This window comes from Clytia hemisphaerica, unplaced genomic scaffold (genome assembly GCF_902728285.1).
Source record: "Clytia hemisphaerica strain Z4C2 unplaced genomic scaffold, Clytia hemisphaerica genome assembly, whole genome shotgun sequence".
Lineage (NCBI taxonomy): Eukaryota > Metazoa > Cnidaria > Hydrozoa > Leptothecata > Clytiidae > Clytia > Clytia hemisphaerica.
Window position 1 is genome coordinate 125,876 of NW_027103773.1, and position 14,218 is coordinate 140,093.

Genomic DNA, 14,218 nt, shown 5'->3' on the forward strand with positions numbered 1-14,218 from the left:
TGTTTTTATATTTTTACAGAACAGAATGTAGCAAGCAATATGACAACAAATATTACACCAAGCGTTCATACAAGAAGAAGTCTGACTATTCGATTCAAAGAAATCATCTTTTTGGCGACCGTGGCACAAATGTAGAGCATTCAGCTTCGGTGTGGTTTAATGTGGACCCTTTCACCTGACCGGTACAGACCAAAGTGGTAATTGATGCCTCATTAGGTAATTCTCGGCGACTAAAGAAACGAAGCAAGCGTTAGTGGAGAAATCTAGGGAGAGAAGAATGTAAAATGTTGATGGAACTGTCCCGCACAGTGGTCGGTTAGGTAGTTGGTTTTAGTATCAAAAGAAATACTTCGTTTTATATATAAGCTGCATCTAAGGACTGAATAAGTATTGTATGGGTTTCATATTGGCTTCATATATAACTTATCAAGGACACTGAATGAAACTGGTATGTATTACAACATTTTGTTCTACCCTAAGGAGGACAAAAATTTAATGCAAACCTTTTTGGCGGGAGCATTAAGTCTTGGAAAAAAAACATGAATTGACACAGATGTGGAGCAAGATTAATGAGAAAGAGGAAAAGAAAAATAATTTTTTGTTTATTCAGCATACAATATAACAATACATCGTCCTGATATGAAATATGTGTCTGATATGAAACGGGAACACTTTATGTAAAAATATACCTTATCGGTAAAAACTTCGTCGGGGAAAAGTGACGAAATTTTAGCAAGTGACTATACTTTTCGCCGACGAAAATTTTCCCCGACAAAGTTTTCCCCGGCAGTTACTTTCGAACTGTCGTAGCCAGCTGCAAGCAAAAAAAAATCATACAATTTTTTTTCTTTATTTTTTTGACTAACTAGCCGAGGTTGTTGCATTGAAGTCTCCGAGACATATAACTTTACGGTTTCTTTCAGTATTAGTAACAAGAAGAGTTCTTATTTTACTGTAGAATTTATCCTTTGAGGACTTCGAGTCTCCCTCTGTTTGAGCGTAGCAACAGATACTTTTAAGTGGCATCCATAAAGCATGATTCTGCAACAATGATCTGGCCTTCACGATTATTCTGACGCCGTGGAATCGCTTTCGAGTTTATTCACTCCAGTATACTTCATATTTATTTATTGTACCATTTGATTTAAGGTGGTCGTTAACAAACTTTTTGAAAATGTCAAAAAATATTCAAATTGAAATATCTCAAAAAGTATAAATGATATATTGTTGAAATTTTGTATGATGATACTTCATTATCATCTTGATCTAAAAATAGAAAAAAATGTTAGAAATTTCAAAGACGGGGGTCATGAGGTCATTTCTAAAAATAGATATCAAAATCTTGTGGCAGAAGAATCTCAACAACCAGATGGAGTTAGATTTTGATATTTGGCATTTATGTTACAATATTGACCTACTGTGTTTTGAGTGAATTTAAAAAAAAAAAAAATAAAAAACCGGGGGTAAAAACGCAAAAAACTGTTTTTTTTTATTTTGAAATCAACAAAACATTTTTTGAAAAATCTGTTTCACTCAAAACACCCCTTGCACTAAGAGAAAGCTGTGTACAAAATTCCAAGTAAATCGGAACAGCCAATCCTGAGATTCTTCCGCCACTAGATTGAAAACCCCCGGTTTTGCTGTTTTGCGTAAACTGGCCTTAAAACTATTTTTTGCTGTAGAAAGAGGAAAAAAAGCTTTCAATATGGGATTTTTGACAGATTTCAGTTGAACTTGATGCACTGATTCAATTTCACCTTCAGAAAGAAAGTAAAGCCATTTTCTTTTGCATGTCTCAGCAAATTTATGGTGTCGTGCAGAACCCTGAAATTACCGCAAACATACAAAAAAGTTGCGTAAACCTTACTTTTGCTTGCGAAAAAGCTTAAATTTGGTGAAAAGTGATTGAAAAGTATTCCCTAACCCTTTCATTGGTTAAAGTAACACATTTCACTGTAACAAAGCAAATCTTTATCCCTATTACTTGAAATACAAGCTGCGCTCAATTCTAATAAAGAGCACTTTCACTTTCACTTTTGCGAAAACCCCGAAACACACCAAAATCAACTATATCATTATCAAAATCCAACTAAATGTGTATGGATAGCTTCAAGAAGAGGTTATGGAAGTTTTAAACAATAAATTATCAATTAAATAACTAAAAAGAGAGAGAAGACAGAAGAAAACATTACACGTACCTTGCTACCTGTCGCACATTGTGTGGCGCTGAAATTTGATCCCAATGGGAAGGAAATTAGAAAGGTTATCAAGTAAAAATGTTCCTTGGAGTTTTGAGAAGCTCTTTATATAAAAAGGAAGCATCAAACCATCACTTACTACAAGAAAATAAGCCATGAAACAGCCATTCCCTTTACCAAAAATTCACACTTGAAATTTGACAAGATTCAAGATGGCGGGTTTGTTTTGATTGTCATAAATCCGGAACTATTAGCAGTACCGGTGTAAAATTTTCCGGGAATGTTCTTTGTGGCTCTAAGTAGCGACAGTAAAAATTTGGAGTCGCTCCAAGAACCAGAAGGGCTAATATTGCAATTTTCGTGGCGGGCGGTGGAGTGGGCGTTTGGGGCGGACCACAAAATCTGCTCAGGTACGTGTCTAAAAACCTAAAGTTTTCAACTTTCCTCGTCTTTATATGAAATAAAACTTCGGGATATTGTTTAGCAAGGTTCAAACTTTAATTTAAACCAAAAATTGAAAAATCGACCCGAAAAAGATGATCCTATCTCAGAAGTGTTAACGACCACCTTAATAGGGACAGAAGCTGATCCTTGGGATAAACGTCTGACTTTCTATAGTGCACATATGCCGATACCAGCTTTATTTCCCGATTTCGTCCTGTACGAACATTGATAGTTCCAAGTTTCCAGATTACAAGTTTCTATATATTGATATTCCTAATATAATAGATTAAGATAAGAATTCTTAAAAGTTTGTGAACAAGTTTATGATTAAGTAATGGCTTTAACGCTGATAAATGCATTTAAGTTGGTATCGCATGTTAAAACATAATAGGCAGGTACTGTAAGTGCAATTTTTAAGCTAGAAAAATAGCTTTGGACTTAAGGGTACCTGCTTTATGGTCTTTAAAATAGATTTTATTCTTCCAGGAAGTTTTATAGAGAAATATCAAAGCATTTTGTGCTTTCGTAAGATAGACAGAAGTTAAGTCTGCATCTCAAAATAAGAAAAGCCTCTTACCTTACCTTGGCAGGTCGAGATTGCAAGGCTTGCGATGACATGTTTTCTCATTGTTGCCGATATCCCATGACATTTGGAAGGTCTTCCTTTGATCAGCCTGCACCATCTCTCAGTTGTTCGATGTAATTTTTGTTTTGTCTGCCCCGTGGTCTTTTTTCCATAAAGCGGCTCCCAAAGTATTACCTCTGAGGATATTTCGTTTTTGCTCCGCCAGCAGTGGCCAGCAAAACGTAGACGCTGTTCTCGGATTGTTGATGTAACGCGATGTATATTATCATAAAGCTTAACATTGGTAAGGTGATCCGTCAAGGATTTATCTAGCGCTTCTCTCAACATTCTTGTATAATAGCCTCATCGATCTTCTTTCCCAATGTAGAAGTTATAATATCCAGGATATTGAACCGTAAACAAGAGCCAATTCTACAGTGGCTCTAAAGAAATATCTCTTTGGATTGTCTAGTAAAGTTAATTTCCGGATTTTATTCATGTTATTCAATGCAGACCAGACTTTTCCGAAGCCGCTGTTTATATCTTGTTCAGTAGATGCAATAAAACTAAAGTCTGTCTCGAAATAATTTGCAGCTGGAGAAAAAAATGGCTGTAACTTTTGATAGAGTTCGAATCAAGTTGCGATTAAGTGCTTGTTAAAATGATATTCGTGAGTGGAATATTATCAAGTAAAAAATTGAGAAAAACTTTGATATCTTTTGATTGAATGATTATTTTTGAAATTTTTTTTGACAGTGATGATGATCTAAGATTGAAGAGTCACTCCTGTGAAAATGGTAATTACGCGCGCAGCGCGTCTCCTTTGGTATAATGTGCGCGCGGTCGACTAAGTTCCTATATATCGCTCAACCACTTTCAAAATTCAGACTTCGTGTATGACTACATGACATCAATTTTCGTATCAATTTTTAAATCCTCAGATCACTCCGATCGCAAGTGAAGGATCCTCAGTGCTTTATATTTTAAATAATGAGATTGCTCAAAAATGCTCATCCGTTACCATTAGTTACGTAAAGATGACTGGTTGCGGACTGATGACCAATGACCAGCAAGCAATTTCTGTTGAAATTTTTGGAATTCTATGTTATAATTGAATATAGAATTTTGAGTATCAATGCAAAGAAGCTTGTATTCAAGTCAAATTTCTTCATACCTCATCAACAGTAGACAGCACCAAACAAACAGATAGACAGGGCAGCACCAATCAACAGGTGACAGGACAAAGGGAAGTATAAAATTTTGTATTATGGCGCGCCAAAAGGCTTTTTAATACTAACTTTTTTTTATTATATCAACTTTTTTTTATAATACTAACATTTTTTTATAATACCAACTTTCACTTTTATAATACCAACTTTCATTTTTATAATATCAACTTTTTTTTATAATACCAACTTTCATTTTTATAATATCAACTTTTTTTTTTAATACCAACTTTTTATTATAATACCAACTTTCATTTTTATAATATCAGATTTTTTTTTAAATAGCAACTTTTTTTTACAATACCAACTTTTTTTATAATATCAACTTTTTTTTTATAACACTAACTTTCATTTTTATAATATCAATTTTTTTGGTCTCGCTTAGTCAATTTTCTTTTTTCACCATGTAGACGGACCTTTACAGTTCTTCACTGGAAAATCTAAGAATGTGGATGCACCACCACAGATATCTGTAAAGCCCGAAGGGCTAGATAGGCAACTTTAAGCTTTCTCCAGCAAAAAAAAGTGAAGCAAAAATTTGACTTTTTAAATTTCGTGTCGATGGATAGGATCTAGCATTTTAATTGTTTTCGGAGCGCGAGATCAAAAAAAGTAGGTGGTAAACGCTATTTCACATCTCTTAAACTGGTGAAATTGCATATTTTAGTCACGTGACTTTGGTAGGAAATCCTTCCAAACCTAGGCTTCACTTTTTGATAAAAGCCGCAAATCTAGCCCTTCGGGCTTTACAGATCTGTGTGCACCACTGGCCGACCACTGGCGAGTCTTCCTACATTTTTAGAAAAATTCAACCCAATACGTCACTTTTTCTATTGTTTAAGTGACGTATTGGGTTGAATATTTTGAAAATTCTCGGAAGACTCCAGTGGTGCATATCATGAATTAGAGAATCTCGTAGAGAATCGTGTCATCCAGTCTATCAAAAAACCTTAAGTAAGTGGCCTCCAGGCTAGGTGTAATCGCGCTAAGACTCCTTCTACATTTGATCGATTATACACGCATAGTAAGCGAGACAAAAATTGGTGTTATGAAAAAACTTCGAACTAAAAAAAAAGTTGGTACTATAAAAAAAAAGTTGGTATTATAATAAAAAAAGTTGGTATTATAATAAAAAAAGTTGGTGTTATAAAAAAAAGTTGATATTATAAAAAAAAATTGGTATTATAAAAAAAAGTTGGTATTATAAAAAAAAGTTGGTATTATAAAAAAAAGTTGGTATTAAAAAGCCTTTTGGCGCGCCATATTGTATAGCCATTCATCTACAACATTGCCCCTTGATTTTCCAACTTGAGGGTTGTTGGCCTTAACTTACCTAGGCTAGCGCTAGCAACACAAAAGACCAGTATACTGTACAACTAACAAATAAAAGCAAAAAAGGGATTTATACAAAATATATTTTGAATATTTACCTGTAGCTGTATCATCACTCTCAGTTATAAAACGCATACGTTGTATTTGTATTTATTAGCTAACAAAAAATTAATCGAAGTTTTTCAATATCCACCATCTTAAATATGAATTCTCGTGAACAACAGAGAAATTCACCATCATTGCCCCTGAAAAACATGGGACAAAATATTTGTTTCTTTAATTCAGTTATCCAATCCCTCTTTCTGTCTTTTCTCTTGATGGTTTTCGTGAATGCATTTTTAACAAGCTCGTAAAACGAAAATAAACTTGAAACTTGAACTTGAATATACATCACGCTCACAGCACAGGACATGACCAACAAAGAACGTTAACTTCTGAAAAAGTTAGCTAATCCCATTGGCATTGAATATGGATGTAGACAAATGGAGATCACCGCACATACACCAAAATTTCATTGCAAACTATAAACTTTTCCTTCACTGTTCTGCGTCTGGCAAATCATCCTCTTTCTCGCCACGTTTAACCATTTCTGCCACAACATCATTTCTAATTATATTCCAAACTTTTGTTTGCGTGTATCGAGGCGAATCAATCATTGGTACGTACTTTTTGTAGACCTGGATCAGATAAAGTGTCCAGTTTTTTGACCAACGATATGCCTTTTTTTTGTTACTTGCCGACGACGATGGTGGAGCGTTATCAGTAGAAAGATTTTTGGAGCAAGTTGGTGTTTCACTGCCCGGGACCACTTGTTGTTCGATATCCAATGCATTGTTTTGTTTTTTAGAAGATTTTGTGTTTTTTTTTGAGGATTTTGTTTTTGTTTTTTTCGATTGCAAAGAAGCAGCTTCCACAGCTCCTGGTCGACATTTGATATGGCACTTCAGAGATTTCTTTTTATTAATGTCTGCATATTCAGACAGCTTGATGTTTCGAATGTCATCTTGTGACTCTTCCAGTAAGCTTTCACAACTGCTGCTCAATGACTCAGAATCCGACGACATGATGATAAATTTTCAATCTTGAATCTTGACTGCTGAAACTTGTCAATCAGAACCTGTGTATTTTTTATTTTTTTGATCCGATGACGCCCCCTTTTTGTTTACATAATCACCCTCCCTACGGAATAATTTATGCAGATTATGCGTTGCTAAGTCACGTGACTATCCGAATAATATTCCCGGAAACACTTCTAAATGTCTCGAAAGGTTCACAAAATGGTGGTGTTTCTGGGAAATGGCATTTTTGCCTGAGTTTAGTGGAGAAAATTGAGAGTTGATTTATGGAAATACCAGGAACACAGGAAATGCTGGAAACACACCACCTCGAGAGGTAAGGTGTTTCTGGTAAAATGTTTTTGCCAAAAACACCCAGAAAACCATGAAAGGTTCAGAAAAGGTGTTTCAGGTAAAAGTGTTTTCAGTGTTTTCGGGACTTTTTTGACATGAAAGGTTCAGGCTCACATGCGTTTAAATGTGGAAAACTTTTGTGGTGGACTATTAACTTTTCCTTCGCATGGGTTTCAAATGGGGAAAACTTTTGTCGTGAACTATGAACTTTTCCTTCGCATGAGTTTCAAATGGGGAAAACTTTTGTCGTGAACTATGAACTTTTCCTTTGCATGCGTTTAAAATGGGGAAAACTTTTGTTGTGAACTATTAACTTTTCCTTCAGATGCGTTTAAAATGTGGAAAACTTTTGTTGTGAACTATGCTCAGCAAAAAAATAGTTAAATTCATACCCTTACAGTGCATTTTCCTCAGATTTTCCACCCTTTTAGAGCAAAAATAATCGGACTTTCTGGACAAAAATTCTTGGTTTTTCCTGGATTTACTAAAATTTCCACCCTTAAATTGCATTTATCAAAAAGTCCACCCTTGTGCATTTCTTCTATTTTGAAAAACACACCCTTAGCCGCCGCACATACCCGTCTATCAATTTGCTTGACTACCCCCCCCCCCGGGGGCTTTCTCTTAAGGTTGTCTTACACCATGAAGATTCGTTTTACATTCATGTTTTTACTCATTATTGTTTTAGAAATCTGACCAAATTATTACCTCGGAAATCAAGAAAACTAATTTTCCGGGGGGGGTACTTAGGCAAATGGAGGGTATGGTATGTGCCACCCTTAAGGGTACCATTTTTGGATTGCTAAAGTCCCACTAAGGGTCGGAAAAATCAGAAAATCAAATTTCAGTCCCGCTAAGGGTCGGAAAAATAGGAAAATTTCAACTTTTTAGCCCTGAATAGGACGAAATTTGGTCAAAATTCGTAAAATTAGTCCCCGTAAGGCTCGTAAAATTCACAAAATTTCTTTATTTGGCCCTTGAGAGGTTAATATTCCTATGATACAATAGTCAAGTCGAACGAGTTATGTTTATACCATTCTAGCCCAAACTGGAATTCTTAAATTAAAAAAAAAAGTTTTTCAGACGTTAGTATTTTATATGTGTGTTTGTTAAGGGAAATAAGGGTTCGATTTTTCTTGCCTGAGGAGGGTTAAAGATTCGTCTCTTCAGGCTTGAAACTCAATGGATAAGACCCCAATTTTCCGCTCATAGCTTATGTCCTTTTGGACATGCCATTAAAAATGGCAAGAAAATAAACCCTCGGAAAATCAATGAATTTGACCATCTGGAAATATTTCTCGGGAAAAACCTCCTACTCCCTGGGATGGATTTAAAACGAAATTGCCCAATGAAGATCGGGGTTCATGGTTGACGAAGGAACTGAATTATCAATCCTTTTTTCTTTCGTAATTTCAGAATGTGACGAACAAATTTACGGAATTTCAAAATCTAGGCCCACTGCCGGAGATTTCAGCATTCTTCGTTCGAAAAAGCGAACTTGAGCTAAAAATTGATCGGAATTTAGATAAATTTGTCCAAATTTCCGAAATTTTCTACAAAAGCATATGATTTTCAAAGAAATTCTCGGTTCCAGATTTTTAGTTTTGTTAAGACGGTTTTACGAAAATTGGGGAAGAACTGGAGACCCTTGAAACCCCCTAGATGATGATAACTTCTAGCTGCCGTATCATGAGGGTTTCATAAAAGCGAATATGGATAAAACAAAAGTACATGTCAAAATGTACTTGATCTTCTATCTATATCCTCTAGCCACGCAGCCCCGGACAGGGAAAAGTGATGAACACTTTGCTTTTGTTGTGGAACTTATTAAGCCTCATATAACGTTATCGGTTGAAAGTTTTCATTTGCAATTACCTGTTTTTTATGATAAGTGATAATAATAAAAAAGGACAAATCCCAAATTCGCTTTAGTCTGAATCGCAGACGTCTACAAAACCCAGGTAGTATAGCACAAATCCCTATCCCTGGTTTCTGTGGTGCTATGGGTGAAAAGTTTGCGACTTATGTACGATTCTGCGTGCAAGATCCTTTCATTAATATTTTAAGCAGGTCGACATTTCTGTTGTCCATATTTGAGGTTCGTCTACAACGAGGCACTAAAGGTTCGGTTTCAAAAGCTGATAGTTGGTTAAGCCAAAACTTTTGGGGGAGTTTTCTATGTACACTTCGTTAATTCTCTTACAGTATTCTTTTTTTACTCAAGAGCGAATGTAAGGCATGTAACAAGTTGCGAGGCCCCTCAATCAAAACCAGCCGTGGTGTCCTTGAAAAAGCAAATAAAATTCGTGTTAATTTCACGTTGAATACTTCCATATTTATTTTCATGTAATTCAGAATGGTTATTCTAGAGAACATTGAAAATTCAATGAAAAACAGTTTTACACATTAAAAAGTAATAAAATTTATGATGGATGTGCTTATAAAAACGTCAACTTTGGCCCAACTTCTTGTGAAAGAACATTATTAGCAACCCAGAAATCAAACCTCAGCCAAGATATTCTGTTAAAATGCGACTTTATCGGCAAAAAAAACATCTACCTCTTTTTTAGAAGAACATTGACCTATGCTTATAAATAGTGATTCTTATGGACAAAGACCTGCTTGATTTTCTTTTTCCCGTAGGTTTAACAAAAATTGATGAGCCCATCTTGAAAAAAGCTTACGACTAAGTACTTGGGTAAATGTGCTTATAAATAAGATATATTGCTTATTTTCTTATTAAAAACACGTTTAAAGCCAAAAAAATTTGTTTTCGAAAATCGGGCTCCGTCACATTCAAGACTTCATTGTTCTGCATTTTTGAGCAAAAAATCAGAAAAAATGATAGAACCAATCTCGAGAAAAGCTAATAATTAAGTAATCGGAAATGTGCTTATAAAGAAAGATCAAATTTGGCCCATTTTCTTATAAAAACAAGTTTAGCAACCAAAATTTCATGCCTGAACACAATCATTCTATCCCTTTCGGACATCATGAGAAAAAAAACATTATATAATGTCAAAAAATGGAGTAATTTTGTTTAGAACATTAATCTATGCTTATAAATAGTGATTCTTATAGATAAAAATGCGTTTTTTGAGCGTAAAAAATTCTTTTGCGAAAATCTGCTTCAGCCATCTTTTAACCACGATAATACCCTACTTTCATGCAAAAAATCAGAAAAAATTAATGATCCCATTTTTCACAAAGTCCAAAAAACCCTTTTTTTATCCGTTTTTTGGCTGAAATTTGCCCAAAAAAATTTATTTTTGAAAATCAGGCTCCGTCACATTTTGCCCACCACCATTTTACACCTTTGTACCAAAAATCAAATAATTCCTATGATTCAATCCTGAGAAAAGTTGGTAACAGACGAACGGACGAACGAACAAAAGTTAATTTATAGGACCTCCAGGTAGGTCCAAAAATGCCAATTTTTTAAAAAAATAAACTTTAGAATTTAACATGTTTTTTTTCAGCGTGACGTTTGTAAGCACATATCGAGAATTAAAAAAAGGCATAACATGGTTAAGTTTTTCCCTCTTTATTTCTGGTAAATTTTAACATTCCTAACAGTAAGTCATGTTAAAATTTTCACGATAGTTTTATCAGAAATTAAATGCAATTCCTAGTATTTTCATAGTATAGACATTAATTCAGAAACAGTACAATCTTTATTTCCAATCATACTTTTTTAAAACTAGACATTCAGAACAATTTTAATATTTACATTGTTACATTCTCGTGCACAAATTTCATAACTTCAACATAAATGTCAATTCCATCATAATTACTCTCTCGTAAAACGTTAATAGATGCGCTCAATCTTCCCAATTGTTCATCAGACAAAGGCAGAGAAAATCTTGGCAATACAATTTTAATTGAATCTGGTTCTGGTAAGGTGTAGATGTTTCTAAATCGTTCAAAAATAGGTTCATATTCACTGGGATCTCTGCGAAAAAGACTCGTCATGGCAGTATTTTCTTTGTTTGAGTACAACATACTTGCGTTGTGCCATAATTGTTTAGGAGATTTGTTTTTTTCTAATCTAACAGGGTGATCATTATGTGCCAATTTCCAGAAGTTAAGACATTGCTGAATTCTTTTTCCAAATACATAGTGTAAACAAGCTAGATGGACATGGTTATTAATATCTAACACTCTTCTTTCCTCCATTGCACAAAATAAATCATGAAACTTTTCTAATACTTTTGTATAAACGTCACGCCATAAACGTTCGATTCTCACATTGTGCACCGATTTTCCAGCAATAAAACTACCACGACCTTGACCATTAACCTCATCCATTAACTTTCGAATGTGTGTAAATTCGCCACCCTTATCAGCACGAACCCTACTTGGAATGCCATAACAATTTGTTGCGGTAAGAAAATCTGATAACATAGAAGATGCAAGGTTGTTGGTGTGGAGCTGAAGAAGTACAACCAGTCTGCTATATCCATCTATGCATCCATCTAGGACAAAGTTCCACCTGAAAAAAAATAAAACAATTTTTGATTCCTCCAGAAAAGTTTGAGTTACAGCTGTGCTTTTTCTTAAAGGAATAATCAGACGGTTTGAGATATTTACATCACACAAACCTTCCGCATACCAAATATTACAAACCATCTGATTATCCCTTAGGTTACCACCATCCCAAGGAAAAAAGACCTTATATCCTGGAAACTGCCATGCTCTATGCCCTACTTCTTCAGCCCTATTTAAGAGATCATTATATAAGAAAATTTATTTTAAGTGGATTGCATTTCTTTGCCTCAAGAATTTTATAACCAAAACTAACCTTATCAATTTATGGTTTGTGTCTATATGCCACAACGAGTTTGGTGTTGCAACACTGTAAACACGGCGTGGTATTACTTGAGCCCATCGTCTTGAGACACCGTGTGGATCGATATGTGCCAACAGCTTTGCAACCCGATCTCGCTGTACTATTATTGATGGCTTTAAATTTTTCAACATAGAACGTACTTCATTGATTCCAGAGTTAGGATATTGGGCATTTATATTTTGATGTACTGCGTAAGTTCTTCGTCTGTCATATTAGTGTATCGTGCCCTTATTGGGACCATTCCATTTGCTCGGATGAATTTGTGCAAAGTGTTAGGGTGAATTTTTGCTCCAAGCAATCCATCTTTTGCAATGCCTGCGACAGTACATCCAAGCTTGATCAAATGTTCAAGGTGATCCTTATCAATATCATACCTATCATTCCCTCTCCTACCATTTCGTTGTTTCATTAGTCTATTTGGAACTTCAGATGATGCTTCAGTTTGAGTTTCTGTTTGGGTTGTTTCTACAGTGATTTCAGCTCCAATAGCAATCTCTTCATTTAAAGTAGTAAGTTTTTCAAATAAATTTTCAAAGTTCTCTGTTGAAATTATGTCTTTCATACGGTTCAAGTTTCTTTCTGCAAGCTGAACATTGGTGACAAATTGATTACCACGTGCATGACGATCAACTCTACACAAGCCATCAACAAAATTTCGAATTTGTTGAAAAACTTCATCTGTCGTCCTTGTTCTGTTGTTGGTCATCTCTTTCTTTACAGTCAAATGTATTTCATAACTTGAGACTTAATCAATAACAATATGACGAGTTGATTATAATCTGAAAATTCAAAAAGAAAAAAAATGTTAATAATATTGGTTTAAGACGACTTAAACCAGGTTTTTATATCAATGTGATTCAGGTAATAGATAATGACACACGAAAGGAACATTAAAACCAAAGAACCTTGTTTTTGCAACTGTATATTATATTACACTATCTAATGTTATAATAGTATGCCATATTAAGATACATCTCCGTCTATCACAGGCTTCGCATAACCGTAAGAGTATACGGATATAGGTAATCTATGAAAAAGTCGTTGCAGTGCAAATCTTTCGCAAATTTAAAAACCCACTTTCCCGTGGAAATAATTGACGTTTTTTGTTTTTTTGGAACCCTTGGGGCATAAGCAACCCGTTGACCACAAAAATTCCAAAATTCTTGAATTGACCGTTGACAACATTAGAACGGGACCAAATGACGTCACAAGTTTGGGAAAAACTTCAAAATGCGATATCTCGAGTTTGAAAAGGAGTTGGGAGGTCGTTGACCCCTCATTGGATCGAGAATTTTAATGGAAAATAAGTTAGGAGAGGTAAGAGTGGGTATATAGACTTTCGAAATTAAATATATTCAAATTGAGGCATCGTAGGCCCGATGACGTCATCAAAAACTGAAAAATACAATATCTAGAGTTTAAGAAGGATTTAGGGAGCGGTCATAAAGTATCTATTAGGGGGGGGTGGAGGATTCTAGGGGGGGGTTCGAAATTTATTTCGAGGGTTTAGGGGGGGGTTCCAAAAATTTTTTGAGGGTTTAGGGGGGGCTCCAATTTTTTTTGGGAAACTCAAGAGAAAATGTAGGAAGTCTAATTTCATAGTTTTACGTTTGAAGATTTCAAAAAATTTTCGGCCTTACGGCAGACAACTCATAATTGATCTTATTGGATATATGTACATGAGTTGATGTATATGACTTTTTCCGAAATTACCATCAACATTGAATCGCGAAAAGCCGAAGCAAGGTGTTGTATATCAACCAGTAGTTCAAGAGGATGCTCAACCCCAGAGAGAATACCAAAAAGATCGAAACTTGTTGATGCTCGCTGTGGTTTTTGTGGTCTTATGCTTGCTTATGCTGACTAAATTTCTTCTTTTTAGTAACTCTTTTAAGTTGTTTAACCTTTCTCACCAAAAATTTTTGTGCCCCTTATCCCTAGCCTCTTTTAGCCATTGTCATTGATCTTTAATGGAGAGTAAAGTAGTGGTGCAAAAGCTTAAATAAGATGATCAGGTAATTTTTCTCAGAAAAATTACCTAATAATCAGATTAGATTATCAGGTACAAAACTTCTATTTCAAGTATCAACAGGTCATGTATTTCATTTGAGTGGCTTTATTTTTGGTGCTATAATATGGGGCATTTTAGACAGATTAAAAGTTGAAAATTGAAAGACTTTCCGCGGCGCAAACCA